Genomic DNA, 23,408 nt, shown 5'->3' with positions numbered 1-23,408 from the left:
GTAGATGATATAGAGTACAATATATACGAGATGAATAATGTAGGGTATGTAAACATTATATTAAGTAGCATTGTTTAAAGTGGCTAGTGATATATTCTACATCAATTCCCATCAATTCCCATTATTAAAGTGGCTGGAGTTGAGTCAGGCGTACAGAGGCCCATCTGCCTATGTGAGAATGCTCTTCGACTACAGCTCAGCATTTAACACCATAGTACCCTCCAAACTCATCATTAAGCTTGAGACCCTGGGTCTCGACCCCGCCCTGTGCAACTGGGTCATGGACTTCCTGACGGGCCGCCCCCAGGTGGTGAGGGTAGGAAACAACATCTCCACCCCGCTAATCCTCAACACTGGGGCCCCACAAAGGTGCGTTCTCAGCCCTCTCTTGTACTCCCGTGCAAGACCACGCAGTTATTGGTGAACAGGGAGTACAGGAGAGGGCTGAGAACACACCCTTGTGGGGCCCGAGTGTTGAGGATCAGCGGAGTGGAGAATTTGCTACCTACCCTCACCACCTGGGGGCGGCCTGTCAGGAAGTCCAGGACCCAGTTGCATAGGGCGGGGTCGAGACCCAGGGTCTCGAGCTTAATGATGAGATTGCAGGGTACTATGGTTTTGGTATATACTATGTTAGTTGTTGCTGAGGGAGCTGATTGGTTATGTCTGGTATGTGTCAATAGGACGCGCTGTTTTATTGAAATAGTTTGTTATCCTGTTTCATTTGTCCCAGGGAGGAAGGGGAAGGCGCCCTAGGGTGTGCTTAGGCACACCGTAGTATATTCACTGTCTAGGCACACTAGGTAAGACCTGGGCGGACCAACCCTGTATTTTGGTAAGGGCACCAGGTGGTGCTAAATTAGGTAAGTAGTGGGTAGGCAGGTTAGATAGAAGGGGCTTTAATATTTACTTTCTTTGCTTTGGTTCCGTCCAGCCCCTTTTCCCCATATTACCGTGTGAAGGAATAAATTCCTAGTAAACTGTAAATTCTCTGCCTTTTGTCATCCTTACTCGCACCTACAGTCCACACCTCTTTCACTTCCCGGAGAGTTGAGTTGTAGCCGGGTGTTGCGTTCCCTCTTCATAGAGGCGTGCATAACATAATGGGGGCTCATCCGGGATCATCGTTATGTTTGGAGGAAAAAGGGGGACGCTTGCAAGCCGAAGAACACCATCCCAACCGTGAAGCACGGGGGTGGCAGCATCATGTTGTGGGGGTGCTTTGCTGCAGGAGGGACTGGTGCACTTCACAAAAATAGATGGCATCATGGGGGAAGAAAATTATGTGGATATATTGAAGCAACATCAAGACATCAGTCAGGAGGTTAAAGCTTGGTCACAAATGGGTCTTCCACATGGACAATGACCCCAAGCATACTTCCAAAGTTGTGGCAAAATGGCTTAAGGACAACAAAGTCAAGGTATTGGAGTGGCCATCACAAAGCCCTGACCTCAATCCTACATAACATGTTTGGGCAGAACTGAAAAAGCTTGTCTGAGGAAGGCCTACAAACCTGACTCAGTTACACCAGCTCTGTCAGGAGGAATGGGCCAAAATTCACCAAACTTATTGTGGGAAGCTTGTGGAAGGCTACCCAAAAGGTTTGACCCAAGTTAAACAATTTAAAGACAATGCCAAATACTAATTGAGTGTATGTAAACTTCTGACCCACTGGGAATGTGATGAAAGAAATAAAAGCTAAAATAAATCACTCTGCTATTATTCTGACATTTCACATTCTTAAAATGAAGTGGTGATCCTAACTGACCTAAGACAGGGACTTTTCACTAGGATTAAATGTCAGGAATTGTGAAAAATTGAGTTTAAATGTATTTGGCTAAGGAGTATGTAAACTTTCGACGTCAGGTGAAAGTCCAGGTGAGTCTGAAAACGCGCAATGATGGTGACAGGTGTGTGCCATAACGAGCAGCCTGGTGACCTAGAGGCCGGAGAGGGCGCACACGTGACAGCTGTTCTGTTCATTATTTTCTGTTGACAGTCCTGCAAGCACACACACTTGACTGTACACATATGAAATGTTTTAACAAAATATTTGTTTTTTTATACAATTAAAATCAATGTTATTTGTCACATCCTCCGAATACAACAGTGAAATGCTTATTTACAAGCCCATAACCAACAATGCAGTTAAGAAAAATAGGTGTTAAGTAAAAAATAGATTAATAGAAATTTATATTATATGTAACAAATAATTAAACAGCAGCAATAAAATAACATTTGCAGGCTATATACAGGGGGTACCGGTACAGAGTCAATGTGTGGGGGTGCCGGTTAGTCGAGTTAATTGAGGTAATCTGTACATGTAGGTAGAGTTAAAGTGACTATGCATAGATAATAAACAGAGTAGCAGCAGTGTAAGGGAGGGGAGGGAGGGGGGGGGGGGGGTTACCCTCAAATAGTCTGGGTAGCCATTTGATTAGCTGTTCAGGAGTCTTATGGCTTGGGGGTAGAAGCTGTTAAGAAGCCTTTTGGACCTAGGACCAATTAATAAAAACATTGATAAAAACAGAAGTGTTATAAACTTGTTTTAGAGTCCATTCATTTTAGACCTTTCAGAATGAGGCCCCATGGTAATGCGAAAACTACAGCTTGACAAAAAAAAAAACTTAATAACTTAACTTATAAATAACTTATGCAAACAATTACCTTAACAGCAGCGGTTTGTAGTTTGCCCCGAAAAGGGACGGTATTGGTACAAGCCTTCATTCAAACTAGTAAGTCGCATCTCTGATTCAACAACTTAGTCTTGACCGGAGACTTTGACCAGGTGAATCAGGCCTGTAACGGACTGGTTGGAATGAAAGCTTGGACCCACACTGACCTTTTGTGGATAAGACTGGACACCACTCGATGAAAACAGGTTAAAGAATAACAAGACATGTTGATAGATGACCCCTGGCGACCAAACCCCATCCCTAACCTTAGTCAACACATTATGGACAAAAACATGAAACGAGTAATAAGAACATTGAAGCAATGGTGTCCAGTATCATCAGCAATGGGCCAGTGTGGGTCCATGCCTTTATTTCAACCAGTAAGTCACAGCTCGACTGGTTGGAACTAAAGCATGAACCCATACTGGCCCTTTGCGGATAAGACTGGACACCACTACTTTAAATGCAAACTTCATCTAGAAATAACATCTCAAAGGTAATGAGGCCAAGGGGGTGATTTAGACAGCTTGATTGTAGTTCTGGTCTGCCAGAAATTGAGGAACTTGGACAGGTGTTGAAATACATGCTACCAAGTTGTTGCTTTGGGCAGTCCAGCTTGCTTCATTTGGGCCCTGCCTTGGTGCTGGTCCAGCATCCCCAATGTTTATTTTTATCTCTGGGTCTGGTTTCTCAAGGTCCCCAACCCCTATGCAGGTGTTGTGCAAAACTGCACAAGCACAGATAACCCTCAGCACATACAGTGGGGCAAAAAAGTATTTGGTCAGCAACCAATTGTGCAAGTTCTCCGACTTAAAAAGATGAGAGAGGCCTGTACTTTTCATCATAGGTCCACTTCAACTATGACAGACAAAATGAGGAAAAAAAATCCAGAAAATCACATTGTAGGATTTTTTATGAATTTATTTGCAAATTATGGTGGAAAATAAGTATTTGGTAATCTACAATCAAGCAAGATTTCTGGCTCTCACAGACCTGTAACTTCTTCTTTAAGAGGCTCCTCTGTCCTCCACTCGTTACCTGTATTAATGGCACCTGTTTGAACTTGTTATCAGTATAAAAGACACCTGTCCACAACCTCAAACAGTCACACTCCAAACTCCACTATGGCCAAGACCAAAGAGCTGTCAAAGGACACCAGAAACAAAATTGTAGACCTGCACCAGGCTGGGAAGACTGAATCTGCAATAGGTAAGCAGCTTGGTTTGAAGAAATCAACTGTGGGGGCAATTATTAGGAAATGGAAGACATACAAGACCACTGATAATCTCCCTCGATCTGGGGCTCCACGCAAGATCTCACCCCGTGGGGTCAAAATGACCACAAGAACGGTGAGCAAAAATCCCAGAACCACACGGCGGGACCTACTGAATGACCTGCAGAGAGCTGGGACCAAAGTAACAAAGCCTACCATCAGCAAGGGCATTGAAGATGAAACGTGGCTGGGTGTTTCAGCATGACAATGATCCCAAACACACCGCCCAGGCAACGAAGGAGTGGCTTCGTAAGAAGCATTTCAAGGTCCTGGAGTGGCCTAGCCAGTCTCCAGATCTAAACCCCATAGAAAATATTTGAGGGAGTTGAAAGTCCGTGTTGTCTGTGTTTTTCACCACACGGTACTGTTTTGGTTTTCGTTCGTTCCACCTTTATTGTTTTTGTATTCAGTTGTGTTCATGTTGAGTATTTCTTATTAAAAGTACCATGGACACTTACAATGCCGCATATTGGTCCTCCAATCCTTCTCACCTCTCCTCTTCAGAGGAAGAGGAGGAAAACCTTTACATATGCGTACTGTCCCTTCTTGCCCTCTGGCCAGGGTTAACCTCTTATGGGCAGGTGGGACGGAAGCATCCGGTGAAATTGCGAAATTCAAACTACAGTATTATAACTATTTAACTTTCATAAAATCACAAGTGTAATACATCAAAATAAAGCTTAACTTCTTGTTAATCCGGCCACTGTGTCAGATTTATGTCCAAAGAGCTACTTTTGTTAGCACGTTTGGTAAACAAATCCAAAGTCATGAGGGGCGTTCCCTAGTTGCAGACGAAATGTCAAACATTTCCGTTACTGTCCGTAGAAACATGTCAAACGATGTATGGAATGTATGGAACATCTTTAGGATGTTTTTAACTTAAAATGTCAATAATGTTTCAACCGGAGAATTCCTATGTCTGTAGAAAAGCAATGGAACGAGAGCTAACTCTCTCGTGACCCCACCTCAGAGCCTGTGGCAATCTGCCAGAAACCTGGCTCAAACAGCCCTTATGAGCTCCCACTTCACAGCAGAATCCTCAAACAATTTTCTAAAGATGGTTGACATCTAGTGGAAGCCTTAGGAAGTGCAACATAACCAATACCCCACTGTGTATTCAATAGGGGCTGGGTTGAAAATCGACCAACCTCAGATTTCCCACTTCCTGTTTAGATTTCTTCTCAGGTTTTTGCCTGCCATATGAGTTCAAACAGTTTTAGAAACTTCAGAGTGTTTTCTATCCAATACTAATATGCATATATTAGGAACTGGGACTGCGGAGCAGGCCGTTTACTCTGGGCACCTTTCATCCAAGCTACTCAATACTGCCCCTGCAGCCATAAGAAGTTAAAACTATGTGACCAGTTTAGAAAATATCTGTATACCTAGGTGGCAGGTAGCCTAGTGTTTGAGAGTGTTGGACCAGTAACCGAAAGGTCAATGGTTTGAATCCCAGAGCCAACTAGGAGAACAATCTGTCAGTGTGCCCTTGAGCAAGGCACTTAACCCCAAATGACTAAAATGTAAGTCTGGTCAATTACCCATATAAATAGCTTTTTAAAACAAATAATTAATCACCATCAGAGCCTGTAGGTTCCTGATTTATACCTGGTTAGCTGACCAGATTAGGAAAAGCTCCGGTCCCCAGGGAAAACAACTTGCCCCACCACTCTGGGACCTGTGGTGCCACCGCTGTATCAGGATCAGAGCATCATCTGTCACGGGCGTTGTAAGAAGTAGACCAAAGTGCGGCGTGGTGAGCGTACATTTCTGTTTATTTAGGTAAATGTCGCCAACAAAACAATAAACAATACAAAACGACCGTGAAGCTTAACATAGGCTATAATGCCTCTAACAAAGTCAACTACCCACAAATACAACAGGGAAAGAAGGCTGCCTAAGCATGATTCCCAATCAGAGACAATGATAGACAGCTGTCCCTGCTTGATAACCATACCCGGCCAAAACATAGAACGCCCACCCAAATCACACCCTGACCAAACCAAAATAGTTGACATAAGTTGTTGCATTCGGTTTCAAAGACTTTGTGGTACTGGGGGGAAAAGGGGATGCAGTTTCCCATGGAAACCCATTTCATGAAGCTCCCGACAAACAATTATTGTGCTGACGTTGCTTCCAGAGACAGTTTGGAACTCGGTAGTGAGTGTTGCAACTGAGGACAGACGATTATTACTCCTTACGGGCTTCAGCACTTGGCAGTCCAGTTCTGTGAGCTTGTGTGGCTTACCACTTCGTGGCTGAGCCATTGTTGCTCCTAGACTTTCCACTTCACAATATCAGCACTTACAGTTGACCAGGGCATCTCTAGCGGGGCAGAAATTTGATGAACTGACTTGTTGGAAAGCTGGCATCCTATGACGGTGCAAGTTGAAAGTCACTGTGCTCTTCAGTAAGGCCATTCTACTGACAATGTTTGTCAATGGAGATTGCATGGTTGTGTGCTCGATTTTATACACCTGTCAGCAGCGGGTGTGGCAGAAATAGCCAAATTCACTCACTTTTTCCGCTGTTTATATTAGCTCTTTTACAGGGTTTACTATATAATTTCTTCCATCTTAGCCAAATTCCCTCATCTGCTTGCATAAGCCTCCCCTATATCAAGGTGTTTTGGTATTTACCTTTTCTGTACGCTAACTTTTACTATATGAAAGGTAAATATAGTCTTCCAGTCTGTCTATCCTGCCCTCTATCCATCATCCATAGTGACAATAGTGGTAGGTGGATCGTTTGTCCAGCAATAGGTTAACTAGCAATCGTACTACACATACAACTATTCAAAGCTGCATCAATTTTCAATATGAATCCACAAGAACAAATAGGAATAGCAGATAGGCAGCGGAGAAGCCAGGTGCATCATTGCACATGAAAGATATGTGAAGGCGTGGCTCAAAACGCTCCCCTATTGATCTGGTTTTGAGGTAAATACAATGATCCTTCCTAGACTATCCTACAACACCACAATGCAATGAATAACTGCATCATTGTTTTCAAGTGAGTACAAAATTCTACTCTAAGCTGTAGTGAAAATGTAATTTGAATAACGGCACAAAAGCCCTGTGATTTTGAATGTTTCATTCTATTTAGATCAGTTGTGGGTCTACTCTCGACAGTTTTAAAGGTCTAGAAAGGCACAGTACCAGGCCAGTCTCACTGCATTTTTACTTCTGATACTGAGATACCCTGTCTGTTGCAGATCATCTCTCTCCCAAGTCGTCCTATAATAATGTGGTCACATATGCTCATGGCAGGCTGTCACGCCCTGACCATAGTTTGCTTTGTATGTTTATATGTTTTGTTTGGTCAGGGTGTGATCTGAGTGAGCATTCTATGTTGGATGTCTAGTTTGTCTGTTTCTGTGTTTGGCCTGATATGGTTCTCAATCAGAGGCAGGTGTTAGTCGTTGTCTCTGATTGGGAACCATGTTTAGGTAGCCTGTTTTGTCATTGTGGGTTGTGGGTGATTGTCTATGGAAGTTGCTTGTGTCAGCACAGTTCTTATAGCTTCACGGTTGTTTTTTTGTTTCTTGTTTTGTATTCAGTGTTCAGTGCTTTCTTTAATTACAATATCATCATGAACACATACCACGCTGCATTTTGGTCCACTTCTTACGGCGATCGTGACAGAATCACCCACCGCAACCGGACCAAGCGGCGTGGTAACGGGCAGCAGCAGCAGCGGCCAGCATCACAAGACTCATGGACACGGGAGGACGAGTTGGACGGAAAAGGACCCTGGGCACAGCCAAGGGAATATCGCCGCCCCAAAGCAGAGTTGGAGGCAGCAAAGGCAGAGAGACGCTGGTATGAGGAGGCAGCACGGCGGCGCGGTTGGAAGCCTGAGAGTCAGCCCCCAAAAATTATTTGAGGGGGCACACGGGGAGTGTGGCGAAGCCAGGTAGGAGACCTGCGCCAACTCCCCGTGCTTACCGGAGAGCGAGAGGGACCGGGCAGGCACCGTGTTATGCTGTGGAGCTCACAGTGTCCCCAGTGCGGGTGCACAGCCCGGTGCGGTACATTCGAGCTCCTCGTATCGGCCGGGCTAGAGTGGGCATCGAGCCAGGTGCCATGAAGCCGGCTCTATGCATCTGGTCTCCAGTGCGTCTCCTTGGGCCGGCGTACATGGCACCAGCCTTACGCATGGTGTCCCCGGTTCGCCAGCACAGCCCAGTGCGGGCTATTCCACCTCGCCGCATTGGCCTGGCTACCGGGAGCATGCAACCAGGTAAGGTTGGGCAGGCTCGGTGCTCAAGAGCTCCAGTGTGCCTGCACGGTCCGGTCTATCCAGTGCCACCTCCACGCACCAGCCCTCCGGTGGCAGCCCCCCGTACCAGGCTGTATCTCTGTCTTCTGCCTACAGTTGTTCCCGTCTGTCCAGCGCCGCCAGAGTCTCCCGTCTGTCCAGCGCCGCCAGAGTCTCCCGTCTGTCCAGCGCCGCCAGAGTCTCCCGTCTGTCCAGCGCCGCCAGAGTCTCCCGTCTGTCCTGAGACGCCAGAGCCGCCAGTCTGACCTGAGCCGCCAGTCTGTCCTGAGCTGCCAGAGCCGCCAGTCTGTCCTGAGCCGCCAGTCTGTCCTGAGCCGCCAGAGCCGCCAGTCTGTCCTGAGCCGCCAGTCTGTCCTGAGCCGCCAGAGCCGCCAGTCTGTCCTGAGCCGCCAGTCTGTCCTGAGCCGCCAGAGCCGCCAGTCTGTCCTGAGCCGCCAGTCTACCAGGAGCCACCAGAGCCGCCAGCCAGCCCTGAGCTACCCTTCAGTCCCGAGCTACCCCTCAGTCCCGTGGGGCCCTTTAGTAGGGTTGCCAGTCCAAGGTCGGTGGCGAGGGTCGGCGTTTCTAGGAGGCCACAGAAGCGGACTAAGACTATGGTGGAGTGGGGTCCACGTCCAGCGCCAGAGCCGCCACCGCGGACAGATGCCAACCCAGACCCTCCCCTACAGGTTCAGGTTTTGCGGGGGGGGGGGGGGGGGGGGGGCCCTGACCATAGTTTGCTTTGTATGTTTATATGTTTTGTATGGTCAGGGTGTGATCTGAGTGGGCATTCTATGTTGGATGTCTAGTTTGTCTGTTTCTGTGTTTGGACTGATATGGTTCTCAATCAGAGGTAGGTGTTAGTCGTTGTCTCTGATTGGGAACCATATTTAGGTAGCCTGTTTTGTCATTGTGGGTTGTGGGTGATTGTCTTTGTTAGTTGCTTGTCAGCACAGTTCTTATAGCTTCACTGTTGTTTTTTTGTTTATTGTTTTGTATTCAGTGTGCTTTCTTTAATTAAAATATCATCATGAACACATACCACTCTGCATTTTGGTCTGCTTCTTACGACGATCACGATACAGGCCCAGTTATTCAGGACAGCTTACCTTGCTCACTGCTTCTTCTCCAATCTGAGCGGCACCTAGAACCTAAAGCTTCAATATAGCCTAAATATTTATCATTTCACTTTTGAAATGTACTCAACCAGTCAGCATCTTTTAATTTGATTAGGCTAATTCAAAAGTCTGCTGTAGGTATGCCCATGTTTTCCCAAAATATAAATGCAGCATCCTCAATGGCTTGACATTAACCAAGTTTCCATCCAACCTCTGTTTTTTAGCAAATGTTGGATAAAAAAGCATGCAGCTTATTAGGCTACAGATGAAATAAATGTTGATGAACTTCGCTTGGTGATGAAAGTGCAGTGAAAAGCTTGATGCTGCTTTTCATAAATAAAAATAATCTTGCACTTTTGTCCATATAATCAAATTTTGTTGTCGTCAAATACCGGCACTGCATCTGCGAGCTGTTGGCTAGAGTGTACTATACCTTCTACACATTTGTTACAAAACCATCAATAGGCCTAGAGTTGAAAACCCATTTAACTTTTTTTTTTTTTTTTTTCGGTACATGGGAATTTAATCGCAAAAGTAATTTTTACCTGCATTATGTAGTATTTACGCACATAATCCACAGCAAGTCAATTTGATGGAAACACAACTCTGATTGGATAATGCAGCTATTATTTTTATGCAGATTTTTGAATATTCACATGAATATCTGTCACCAATTGGATGGAAACCTAGCATTAGACACCCTAAAGACACGAACGGTAGTCCAGTGTCACTTTGATTATGCCTGCACATCATTGTTCACCAGCAGCCACATCATTGTTCACCCCCATACTCATCTGGAGGTTGAGATAATTTTAATCTGTCTCTGTAATATATTTAAAAAAAAATAGGGACCACAATGGAAATAAGTCCCTGACTTTATTGTGCAATCCCGGTCACAAAGAAAATTCTTTGTACTGTGTGTGTGTGCCTTTGGAAAGTATTCATACCCCTAGACTTATTCCACATTTTGTTGTGCTACAGCCTGAATTCAAAATGGATTAAATATATTTGTTTTCTCACCCATCTACACACAATACTCTATAATGACAAAGTAAAAACATGTTAATGACAATGATTTACACAAATTTATTGAAAATGATTTACAGAAATATCTAATTTACATACCTTAAGGGAACATTTTGACATGTGCTGTATGGTTAGTGAGAAAGTCTATATTGCAAATGTACGGTCCCTTACTAGACGTCCGAAAATGTTTGTAAAATTCGCGGTCGGCGTCGGGCCGAGCGGCAGGGCCGGACCTACCGGGAAGTCATCAAATTAACTTTCTCGGACATTCGGTTTCCGTTTTATAAAATAATCAAATTTTGGTCATTTTTCCGCTGTCCCGGAAAATCCCACAAGAGGGCATAAGCAATCATATTGCAATTGTACAAAACATCACGAATCACGACGTGGCCTTATCTCCAAAACTGAAAATATTTCGAAGCCGAAACTTGGTGAGCGTAGGTTTGGCATAATGGGCAGTTGGCCTCAAACAAGATGGCGTCTAGGCCTCAATGGTTTTTGAGTTATGGCCATGTCTCTGGGATTAAAGGTCCAAAATGAAAATAGAGAAATAATTGTTCCACTTCACGTCAAAGTCAAGGAGCCTCCGGTGTCAATAAAAAAAGAACCAGACATTCATCTATTGTCATTTAAGAGAAATCGTACAATGACAAATTGGTGATGTTCAAAGAGAGGTGTTTTTTTTTAAACAGTTACAGATCCAGTTGCAGGGTGTTCATACGAATCTTTTTAAAGTGTGCTGCGGAGCTCTGCGAGATTTCTGTGATTTTCTATGATTTTCTGAAATAACACACAGTCACTAAACCCTCCGTAAATAACTCAGTTCTTAACGTAAAGACTTATAACTCATTCTGTAAAGGCATACCCCAATCAGGATATGAGTTTATTTATAGCTTCCTGTGCCAACCGGAAGTGCCTTAAATGGTGTCATAGTGGCTGTTTCCAAGGGTTAAAAGGTCAGATCTTTTCAAAACTTCATATGTGTGATTAGGCAACCCCCATGAACTGTAAGTCAGTCATTTCTCCCAACAGATGTCAAAGAAAAGCTCTCACACACACACACAGCAAGATAGAGTGACAAAGTGCGGTGCTTAAAGACACAGAGAGCAGGCAATGGCATTACCATAATCCCTAGGCCGTGCCGAGTTCAACGAGATATCCCGCTTGACCGTAGCTTGCTCGGTCTAAGCGCAGCGACCATTAAAAAAGTAGGCCCAAAATGAAGCCTGCCCCCAAAGTCATTTGCTTTTGGGTGACAGTGAGGGAACCGTTAGGGTGAGAAGCACAATTCGACCTCAGGTACGTTCCTAAGGTCCTTCCGATCCGTGCAAGCCTAACCTTGACCGTGTGGCATTAACCCTTAACAGTTAAAAGAAGGTGTTTACATCAAACAGTTTGCATTTACTTCTCTCCCCATAGGAATACATTGCCTGCACCCCTAAATTCAACCTGAAGCCTATATGGGTTATGAATGCCGTATGAACCTGTCTTCGGTAACAGTCCATCAGGCCACTATGAGGTCTACCTGTGTTGATTCTAAGCTTCCTGGACCAACCGGAAGTGGTTAAAATCACCCTAAAAGTGTATATCCATACCCTGCCTGCAGTTTGATAGAAATAGTGCATTCAACCCTGTGTAAATCAGTCAGTTCTTAACGTAAAGACTTAAAACTCAGGATTCTGTAAAATAATACCCCAATGAGGATATGTGTTGACTTATAGCTTCCTGTGCCAACCGGAAGTGGCATAATTGGTGTCTCAGGGGCTGTTTCGAAGGGTTAAAAAAGTCAGATCTGTCCAAAACTTCATATGTGTGATTAGGCAACCCCCATGAACTGTAAATCAGTCGTTTGTCCCATAAAATTTAAAAGGAAAACTAAATCACACTAACACACAAATTGGAAGGAGGGACGCATTGGGGTGCGGAGAGATAGACAGTGGCTGCAATAGTTAGCTTTGTTCGAGCTAAAAAAGAACCGTCAGACCTAGAGTTCTGAAACTTTAGAAACCTGTTCTAGACCTCCGGTCGATAGTGCGTGGTGAGTTACGTGGCTCTAGAAGGTTCTCGGACCGAGAAACAGCCTCGTACATTTGCAATGACTTAAATTCATTTTGACCATTACGAAAATGTCGACATTTAGAAAAGTCTCAGAGACACAAGACTAGGTGCATTGAAACCGGCTCGGCCCATAGAGACAGACCCCAATGTTTATGTCCGATAGCTCATTCAAGGACCCCGTAGCAAGGCATGGAAAAAAAGTGGATTTTCAGCACCAATTAGGGTTTTGCTCGGGCACCGAAGGACCTATCGAGCCGAAACTCGGGATTCGGGGTAGCCTCACATAGGCCTACACATAATGTCCGAACTGGACCCGCAGCTAGAACGTAACTATGTGTTTTACGTTTTTATTATGTTTTAAACTGAAGGCGCTGTGAATTATGGGCCTGCTCTGACATATGTGATAGTTGGCTTCTAAATGAGTTGGAAAAAGTGGGTTTGGTGTCAATTGGTATCAGTTTGGTGTCAGAATGACATCTACTTGACTGATGGACACTGACTTGCTAGTTGACTTTTGTACATTTGCAATATGTTTAAGCACCGCACTTTGTCACTCCATCCTTGCTGTGTGTGTGTGAGGGAGCTTTTCTTTGACATCTGTTGGGAGAAATGACTGATTTACAGTTCATGAGGGTTACCTAGTCACACATATGAAGTTTTGGAGAGATGTGACTTTTTTAACCCTTCGAAACAGACACTGTGACCCAATTAAAGGCACTTCCGGTTGGCACAGGAAGCTATAAGTAAACACGTCTTGATTGAGATAGCCACTTACAGAATCCTGAGTTTTAAGTCTTTAAGTTAAGAATTAACTGATCTACACAGGTTTGAATACAGTGATTTTCATAATGACAGGTTGTGTTTCAAAACACTTTTAGGGTGATTTTAAAGACACAGAGAGCAAGCAATGGCATTACCATAATCCCTAGGCCGTGCCGAGTTCAACGAGATATCCCGCTTGACCGTAGCTTGCTCGGTCTAAGCGCAGCGACCATTAGAATAGTAGGCCCAAAATGAAGCCTGCCCCACAACGTCATTTGCTTTTGGGTGACAGTGAGAGAACCGTTAGGGTGAGAAGCATAATTCGACCTCAGGTACGTTCCTAAGGTACTCCCGATCCGTGCAAGCCTAACCTTGACCGTGTGGAATTAACCCTTAACAGTTAAAAGAAGGTGTTTACATCAAACTGTTTGCATTGACTTCTCTCTCCATAGGAATACATTGCCTGCACCCCTAAATTCAACCTGAAGCCTATATGGGTTATGAATGCCGTACGAACCTGTCTTCGGTAACAGTCCATCAGGCCACTATGAGGTCTACCTGTGTTAATTCTAAGCTTCCTGGACCAACCGGAAGTGGTTAAAATCACCCTAAAAGTGTATATCCATACCCTGCCTGCAGTTTGATAGACATAGTGCATTCAACCCTGTGTAAATCAGTCAGTTTTTATGGTAAAGACTCAGGATTCTGTAAAAGCATACCCCATTGAGGATGTGTGTTGACTTATAGCTTCCTGTGCCAACCGGAAGTGGCATAATTGGTGTCTCAGGGGCTGTTTCGAAGGGTTAAAAAAGTCAGATCTGTCCAAAACTTCATATATGTGATTAGGCAACCCCATGAACTGTAAATGTCATTTTTCCCATAACATTTCAAAGGAAAACTAAATCACACACACACACACACACACACACACAGAGCTTGGAAGGAGGGACCCATTGGGGTGCGAAGAGACATACACTGCCTGCATTTGTTAACCTTGTTGGAACTTTTAAAGAACCGTCACACCTAGAGTTCCGAAACTTTAGAAACCTGTTTTAGACCTCGAGTCGATAGTGCGTGGTGAGTTAGGTGGCTCTAGAAGGTTCTCGGACTGAGAAACAGCCATGTACATTTACAATGACTTCAATTCATTTTTGCATCACGAAAATGACGACATTTAGAAATGTCCCAGAGTCGCAAGACTAGGTGCATTGCGACCGTCTCGGCCCATATAGACGGACCCCAACGTTCCTGTCCGATAGCTCATTCAAGGACCCCGTCGCAAGTCATGGAAAAAAGTGGATTTTCAGCACCAATTAGGGTCTAGCTCGGGTCTAGCTCGGACACCAAATGACCTATCGACCCTGGATTCAGGGTCGCCGCAGCTAGGCCTACACATGACATCAGAAATGGACCCGCAGCTAGAACTTAACTACTTGTTTTACTGTTTTTTTTATGGTTTGAACCGAATCCCGAGTTCATCGGGCCAGTCAATTTCACATTCCTGCAGGACTTTTATAGCATGACAAATTTGTGATGGTAAATGCCCATTGAACCATATTGCAATGCACGTGCATTTGCAATATGATTCTATAGTGAAAAAAACATCACCAAATGGACATGATGAAATCAACACAACGAGTGAAGGAAAGGAACAACTATCACTGCCCGGCCATCCCGAGTTCATCAGGCCAGTCAATTTTGCATTTCTGCAGGATTTTTGAGCATGTCAAATTTCTTATGGCATTTGGCCCCCAAAAAAGTGACTTTTGACTTCCTATGAAATCATATTGCAAATGGACAAATCATATGCCTTATGCACAAGTAAAAAAATAAATAATTATGATAATAACTGTTATGAATCCCTTTTGGCCCGACAGTCTAGGGGGGATGGTAATGAGACGCGTAACATAACTCATGCAAATTATAATTGTGACAAAGTAAAAGTGTGAACGAAATAACCACGACAACTGAAATAATACAATGAAACTCAGGGTTTATTGTAAAACACACGGTAATGGGGGGAGCAGGAAAAGGGGCTGAGCTGGACCCAAGGAAAGAAACAATAAGTATGCAAAAACACCCCTAAGCTAGACTAGCCTATTTCAACAACAGCTAACTAACTAACCAAAAATACAGTGGGTGGTCCGCCCAGTTCTAACTAGTGTATTTAACAGAGTCTACCTACGGGTAGTGTATGCCCATGGGCGACTTGTCTTGGTTTCCCCCTTTTCCCAACAGCAACAAACAAACACCATAACCAAAACAATACTCACAGGGGATGACAAAGTGCTATGGAGGTGCTCAAACAAAAGAGAGGTCTAAGACACAAAGAGAGAGTGAAACACAGAGATCTACACACATGGCATTTAGAGAGAGATTGAGCTCTAGAGCAAACAAATGATGCCTTATGCACAAGTAAAAAAAAAATTATGATAATAAAATATGACTAAAGTATGTTGATACAGTTCTTACACATGTGTAATTGACACAAAAATCGAAAGAATTTCGAAAAACGGTCCAGAAAGCACTTTAAGGGTGTGTGAAGTTTTTTATAAAATGTTGCTATTTTTGACTTTTGACTTTTGACTTCCTATGAAATCATATTGCAAATGGACAAAACATATTCCTTATGCGCAAGTAAAACATTTTTTTTAAACAAATATGATAATAAAATTGGACAAAAGTATATTCATATAGTTCTTACACATGTGTAATTGACAAAAAAAAAAACGAAAGAATTTCGAAAAACGGTCCAGAAAGCACTTTTTTGGGGGGTGATAAGTTTTTGAAAAAAATTCACTTTTTCAAAATTTTGCTTTTGGATGTTGACTTGTGTTGCATTTCCAACATGAAAAACCAAGGTGGAACGCACTCGCCACCTGTTAGATTTTTAAAGTGTTACAACTTGCATTTGCCATATGGCATTTGCAATCAACTTTACACGAAACAACGCCGAATTGAGTGGTATTGGACACAGTGTATATGGTTTGTCCAGTGCCAATGACTTCCCATTCATTTTTGTCCATTTCAGGGGGGTATTCCCTTACATAAGTATTCATACCCCTGAGTCAATACTTAATAAGCACCTTTGGTGGTGATTATAGCTGAGAGTTTTTTGGGATTTGCACAACTGGATCGTGCAATATTTGCCTATTATTCTTATAAAAATTCTTCAAGCTCTGTCAAGTTGATCATTGTTTTTAAGAGGCATTTTCAAGTCTTGCCATAGATTTTATAGGCCACTCAGGAAAATTCAATGTCATCTTGGTAAGCAACTCCACTGTGGATTTGGCTTTGTGTTTTAGGTTATTGTCTTGCTGAAAGGTGAATTAGTCTCCAAGTGTCTGTTGGAAAGCAGACTGAACTAGGTTTTCCTCTAGGATTTTGTCAGTGCTGTATTCCATTTATTTGTATCATAAAATACTCCCTAGTCCTTGGCGATAACAAGCATACCCATTGCATAATGTAACCACCACCATGCTTGAAAATATGAAGAGTGGTGTTGTGTTAGATTTTCCCCAAACATAACGCTTTGCATTCAGGATAAAAGTTCCTTTCTTTGCCACATTACCTAAGTGCATTGTTGCAAACAGGATGCATCTTTTCATTCTATTATTGTTACAGAATCCCCCTGCCGAGGGTCCTGCGGGACAAATTTCCATTGTGTGTGTTGTTGTTTATGTCTGTCTGGAGCCGCAATGTCTGATTCTCACCCTTTCTCCCCCTCAGGTGAGAGATCAATATCCTCTCCAGCTCATGACTTTCACCAAATCGGACAGTAGCCGTGTGTTTCACCCCTATGCATGATCTAGCCATGCAGTTTCTCCAGACCCTGATTGGCTGGCCAGCCTGACCCACACTCTCCAAGGGAGTAAATATTGCCCGTACCAGTCTGTGAGTGTGGGTGGACATATATGCATGGGATGTGTGAACATGGAGTAAATTGTTGTTTAGCTTGGCTTTTTATATCACTACATAGCTATTACAATGTTATATGCTGAAGTTATTATTTGTATTGCCTATTATTACCTTTAGTGCCATTTCTATGTGTAATATTTGCTATTTATGTTTCCCATTTGTATAGCCTCATTGTATGGTATTAGATAAGATGTTTACATTAACTCTGCTGTTGTTATTGTACTATTATGTATTACCTGGTTATTAGATCCAATCCTTACCTATTGTGCTATTGTAGTTCTGTTCCATTTTAATTCACCGTTGTAGTCCTTTTGATATTCATACATTCATCTTCTCTATTCATTGCATTCTATGTGTATATTCATTATCTCCCTGTTCCTCTAATTTGCCAGAACCATACCCATCTACATCCCCAGGTTAATCTTCTCCTGTGTGTGACTCAAGTTCCTGTGTGTTAACTCTTGGGCTGCTTTATTGCCCTCTAACCGGGGGCGGTGTCAGTGAGTCACAAACCAGTCAAATACGCAGAGCCGGGTCACTCTCTTTCAGTCATTTAGGTTAGTATTGTGGTGTAACTACAATGTTGTTGATTCATCCTCAGTTTTCTAATTTCACAACCATTAAACTCTGCAACTGTTTGCAGAGTTGGTGAAATCCCTGAACAGTTTCTTTCCTCTCCAGCAACTGAGTTACAAGGACACCTTTATCTTTGTAATGTCTGGGTGTATTGATACACCATCCAAAGCCTAATTAATAACTTCACCATGCTCAAAGGGATATTCAGCGTCTCCTTTTTTTATTTTTACACATCTATCAATCGGTGGCCTTCTTTGCGAGGAATTGAAATACTTCTCTGAGCTTTGTGGTTGAATCTGTGGTTGAAATTCACCGTTTGACTGTGGGATACAGAGATGGGGTAGTTATTCAAAATTCATGTAAACCACTATTATTGAAAACGGAATGATTAGTTAAGCAAATGTGTTATCCCTGAACTTATTTAGGCTTGCCATAACAAAGGGGTTGAATACTTATTATATAAGGGCACAAGGCGAGACCCAACTGCAGACACAGGGGGCAGATGGTTGAGTTCCGATATTTATTGCACCAAAAGGCAGGAAGGGACAGGCGAGAGTTCTTAAACCAGGTCAGTCCAAAGAGTACCTGGTGATAGGCAGGCTCGAGGTCAGAACAGACCACTGTCTATTGTTGTCTCTGATTGAGAACCATACTTAGGTAGCTTTTTCCCAACTGTGTTTTGTGGGTAGTTATTTTCTGTTTAGTGTTTTCTGCACCTTACAGGACTGTTTCGATTTCGTTTATTCATGTTGTTGTTTTGTGTTTTAGTGTTCAGTCAAATAAAAATCATGGACACGTACCACGCTGCACTTTGGTCCACACCTTCTTCAAACAGCCATTACAGAACTACCCAACACCAAAGGACCAAGCAGCGTGGCCAGGAGGAGCAGGGATCCTGGGCCCTGGAGAAGAGAGAATGGAGGACATTGTGGACATGGGAGAAGGTGATGACAGGGGACAAGACCCTGCCATGGAAACAGGCTGAAGTAGCGAGGGAGGAACAACTTCGCTACCAGGAGTCACGGCAACGAAGCAGACACGAGAGGCAGCCCCCAAATAATTTTGGGAGGAGCACACGGGAGTGTGGCAGAGTCAGGATTAAGACCTGAGCCAACTCCCCGTGCTTACCGTAAGGAGCCGAGAATGGAACCAGAGCCAGTCGGGGTGAAATTGGAGGTGAGCGAAGGAGAGACAGTGAAGGAGTTGATGGGGAGATTGGAGGAGAGAGTAATGCGAGAGTTGCTGTGTTGGTGCATGAGGCACGACATCCGCCCGACGGAGCATGTCCTCGATTTGATGTCACCTGAGTCAGCTCTCCATACTCGTTCTGAGGTGCGTGCTAGCCGTCTGGTGAAGACTGTGCCAGCCCCACGCACCAGGCCTCCTGTGCGCGTCCCCAGCCCTGCATGTCTTGTGCCAGCTTGGCGCTCCTGACCTCCAGTGCGTCTCCACAGCCCGGTGAGTCCTGCGCCGGCTCTAGGCACGGTTTCCCCAGTTCGCCAGGAGGACCCAGTGCGGCCTGTTGCAGCTCCCCGCACGTGCCGGGCTAGAGTCGGCATTCAGCCTGGAAGAGTGGTGCTAAGGCTACGCACCATATCTCCAGTGCTCCCCCACAGCCCGGCCTATCCTGTGCCTCCTCCATGGACCAGGCCTCCAGTAGGTCTCCACAGCCTGGTGAGTCCTGTGCCTGCTCCCAGAGCCAGGTCTCTTTTGTGTCTCCCCAGCCTGGTGAGTCCTGTGCCTGCGCCCTGTCCGGAGCTTCCAGAGTCGCCTGCGCCCTGTCCGGAGCTTCCAGAGTCGCCTGCGCCCTGTCCGGAGCTGCCAGAGTCGCCTGCGCCCTGTCCGGAGCTGCCAGAGTCGCCTGCGCCCTGTCCGGAGCTGCCAGAGTCGCCTGCGCCCTGTCCGGAGCTGCCAGAGTCGCCTGCGCCCTGTCCGGAGCTGCCAGAGTCGCCTGCGCCCTGTCCGGAGCTGCCAGAGTCGCCTGCGCCCTGTCCGGAGCTGCCAAAGTCACCTGCGCCCTGTCCAGAGCTGCCAGAGTCGCCTGCGCCCTGTCCGGAGCTGCCAGAGTCACCTGCGCCCTGGCCGGAGCTGCCAGAGTCACCTGCGCCCTGTCCGGAGCTGCCAGAGTCGCCCTCCTGTCCGGGGCACGCGACGAGGGTCCCCGCCCCAGAGGCGCCACCTAAGTGGGCCAAGCCTAAGGTGGAGCGGGGTCCACGTCCCGCACCAGAGCCGCCACCACGGATAGATGCCCACCCAGAGACTTGATTTTTATTTGACTGAACACCAAAACACAAACCTATAGGTTTTGCGGCCGAAGGTCACGCCCTGACCTTAGAGATCCTTTTTATGTCTGTATTTTGGTTTGGTCAGGGCGTGAGTTGGGGTGGGCATTCTATGTTTTCTATTTCTGTGTGTTTGGCCGGGTGTGGTTCTCAATCAGAGGCAGCTGTCTATCGTTGTCTCTGAGAACCATACTTAGGTAGCCTTTTCCCACCTGTGTTTTGTGGGTAGTTATTTTCTGTTTAGTGTTTTCTGCACCTTACAGGACTGTTTAATTTATTCACGTTTTTGTTTTGTGTTTGTGTTCAGTCAAATAAAAATCATGGACATGTACCACGCTGCGCTTTGGTCCACACCTTCTTCATGCAACGATGACCGTTACAACTACATGGAACAACAGATAGTCCCCCAAACAATCAAAAGAAAGTTTGTTCTGAAGTGTCTGTCCTCTATCTGAGAGATATAAGATCAGGAAACATTGTTATTATATTATTTTTATGTATTGAACCCCTTATTTTTTGCACTAATCAGTCTCCATATACAGTACAGTGCCTTCGTAAAATAGTCAGACCCCTTCACTTTTTCCACATTTTGTTATATTATAGCCTTATTCTAAAATTGATCAAATACAACATTTTCCTCATCAATATGCACACAATAACCCATAATGACAAAGTGAAAACAGGTTTTTAGAAATGTTTGCAAATGTATAAAAAAACAGAAATACCTGATTTACATACAGTTGAAGTCAGTTTACATACACTTAGGTTGGAGTCAAACTTGTTTTTCAACCACTCCACAAATGTCTTGTTAAAACTTCTCTAGGATAGGGGGCAGCATTTGTAATTTTGGATGAAAAGCATGCCCAAATTCAACTACCTGCTACTCATATGATATGCATATTATTAGTAGATTTGGATAGTAAACACTCTGAAGTTTCTAAAAACTGTTTGAATCATGTCTGTGAGTATAACATAACTTATGTAGCAGGCGAAACCCAGAGGAAAAACCATTCAGATTTTTTGTTGTTTTTGAGGTCACCCTCTTTTCAATGAGTTTTCATTGGGATTCCAGATTTCTAAGGGACTTGCTTGCAGTTCCTACCGCTTCCACTGGCTGTCACCAGTCTTTGGAAATTGGTTGAGGTTATTCCTTTGTGTAATGAAGAAGTACGGCCATGTGTACTGTTTCTGGCGCAAGACCAGAAAGCATGCTTGAGTTTGTTGTTTTCCTGTAGTGAACACAGATCATCCCGTCTTCAATTTTATCGATTATTTACTTTAGAAAATACCTAAAGTTGTATTACAAAAGTAGTTTAAAATGTTTTGGCAAAGTTTACAGGTAACTTTTGAGATATTTTGTCGTTACGTTGCGCAAGTTGGAACCGTTTTTTTCTGGATCAAACGCACCAAATAAATGGACATTTTGTATATACAGTGGGGAGAACAAGTATTTGATACACTGCTGATTTTGCAGATTTTCCTACTTACAAAGCATGTAGAGGTCTGTCATTTTTTTTTATCATAGGTACACTTCAACAGTGAGAGATGGAATCTAAAACAAAAATCCAGAAAATCACATTGTATGATTAAGTCATTAATTTGCATTTTATTGCATGACATAAGTATTTGATGCATCAGAAAAGCAGAACTTAATATTTGGTACAGAAACCTTTGTTTGCAATTACAGAGATCATATGTTTCCTGTAGTTCCTGACCAGATTTGCACACACTGCAGCAGGGATTTTGGCCCACTCCTACATACAGACATTCTCCAGATCCTTCAGGTTTCGGGGCTGTCGCTGGGCAATACAGACTTTCAGCTCCCTTCAAAGATTTTCTATTGGGTTCAGGTCTGGAGACTGGCTAGGCTACTCCAGGACCTTGAGATGCTTCTTACGGAGCCACTACGTAGTTGCCCTGGCTGTGGGTTTTGGGTCGTTGTCAGGCTGGACGACCCAGCCACGACCCATCTTCAATGCTCTTACTGGCGGAAGGAGGTTGTTGGCCAAAAAATTCGCTTGCGATACATGGCCTCATCCATCCTCCCCTCAATACGGTGCAGTCGTCCTGTCCCCTTTTCAGAAAAGCATCCCCAAAGAATGATGTTTCCACCTCCATGCTTTACTGTTGGGATGGTGTTCTTGGGGTGGTACTCATCCTTCTTCTTCCTCCAAACACGGCGAGTGGAGTTTAGACCAAAAAGCTCTATTTTTGTCTCATCAGACCACATGACCTTCTCCCATTACTCCTCTGGATCATCCAGATGGTTATTGGCAAACTTCAGACGGTCCTGGACATGCGCTGGCTTGAGCAGGGGGACCTTGCATGCCCTGCAGGATTTTAATCCATCACGGCGTAGTGTGTTACTAATGGTTTTCTTTGAGACTGTGGTCCCAGCTCTCTTCAGGTCATTGACCAGATCCTGTCGTGTAGTTCTTGGCTGAACCCTCACCTTCCTCATGATCATTGATGCCCCACGAGGTGAGAACTTGCATGGAGCCCCAGACCGAGGGTGATTGACCGTCATCTTGAACTTCTTCCATTTTCTAATAATTGCGCCAACAGTTGTTGCCTTCTCACCAAGCTGCTTGCCTATTGTCCTGTAGCCCATCTCAGCCTTGTGCAGGTCTACACTTTTATCCCTGATGTCCTTACACAGCTCACTGGTCTTGGCCATTGTGGAGAGGTTGGAGTCTGTTTGATTGAGTGTGTGGACAGGTGTCTTTTATACAGGTAACGAGTTCAAACAGGTGCAGTTAATACAGGTAATGAGTGGAGAACAGGAGGGCTTCTTAAAGAAAAACTAACATGCAATAAAATGCTAATTAATTACTTAAAAGTCATACAATGTGATTTTCTGGATTTTTGTTTTAGATTCCTTCTCTCACAGTTGAAGTGTACCTATGATAAAAATGACAGACCTCTACATTCTTTGTAAGTAGGAAAACCTGCAAAATCGGCAGTGTATCAAATACTTGTTCTCCCCACTGTATATGGACGGAATGAATCGAACAAAAGGACAATTTGTGATGTTTATGGGACATATTGGAGTGCCAACAGAAGAAGCTTGTCAAAGGTAAAGCATGATTTATTTTCATTTCTGCATTTTGTGTCGTGCCTGCAGGGTTGAAATGTTCTCTCTATTTTAAACTACTTTTGTAATACAACTTTAGGTATTTTTAAACGTTAATAATAGATCAAATTGTCTATCTGTGTTCAATACAGGAAAACAACAAACCAATGCTACTTTTCACGTCTTGCGCACCTCTCAACAGTGTTACCTAGATGGCCTACTTCTTCATTGCACAAATGCATAACCTCAACCAAATTCCAAAGACTGGTGACATCCAGTGGAAGCGGTAGGAACTGAAAAATGCCAATGAGAACTCAGTGAACAGACAGAGACCAAAAAAAATAAAATAATCTGAACAGTTTGTCCTCTGGGTTTTGCCTGCTACA

The 23,408-nt window shown here is 44.2% G+C and overlaps 1 protein-coding gene across 1 annotated transcript in view; it reads left to right on the top strand.

Annotated features, from left to right (window-relative positions):
• LOC139412583 (RNA-binding protein Raly-like) overlaps positions 1 to 23,408 on the top strand; it is a 190,527-nt gene that overhangs the window by 130,577 nt on the left and 36,542 nt on the right. Inside the window, exon 3 of the mRNA XM_071159294.1 lies at positions 16,903 to 17,067. The gene's annotated coding sequence lies outside the window, so the exon portion shown is untranslated. The remainder of the gene's footprint in view (positions 1 to 16,902; positions 17,068 to 23,408) is intronic.

This window comes from Oncorhynchus clarkii, chromosome 7, assembly GCF_045791955.1.
Source record: "Oncorhynchus clarkii lewisi isolate Uvic-CL-2024 chromosome 7, UVic_Ocla_1.0, whole genome shotgun sequence".
Lineage (NCBI taxonomy): Eukaryota > Metazoa > Chordata > Actinopteri > Salmoniformes > Salmonidae > Oncorhynchus > Oncorhynchus clarkii.
Note: the sequence above shows the minus strand (reverse complement) of the source record. Positions and strands in the feature narration are given on the sequence as shown.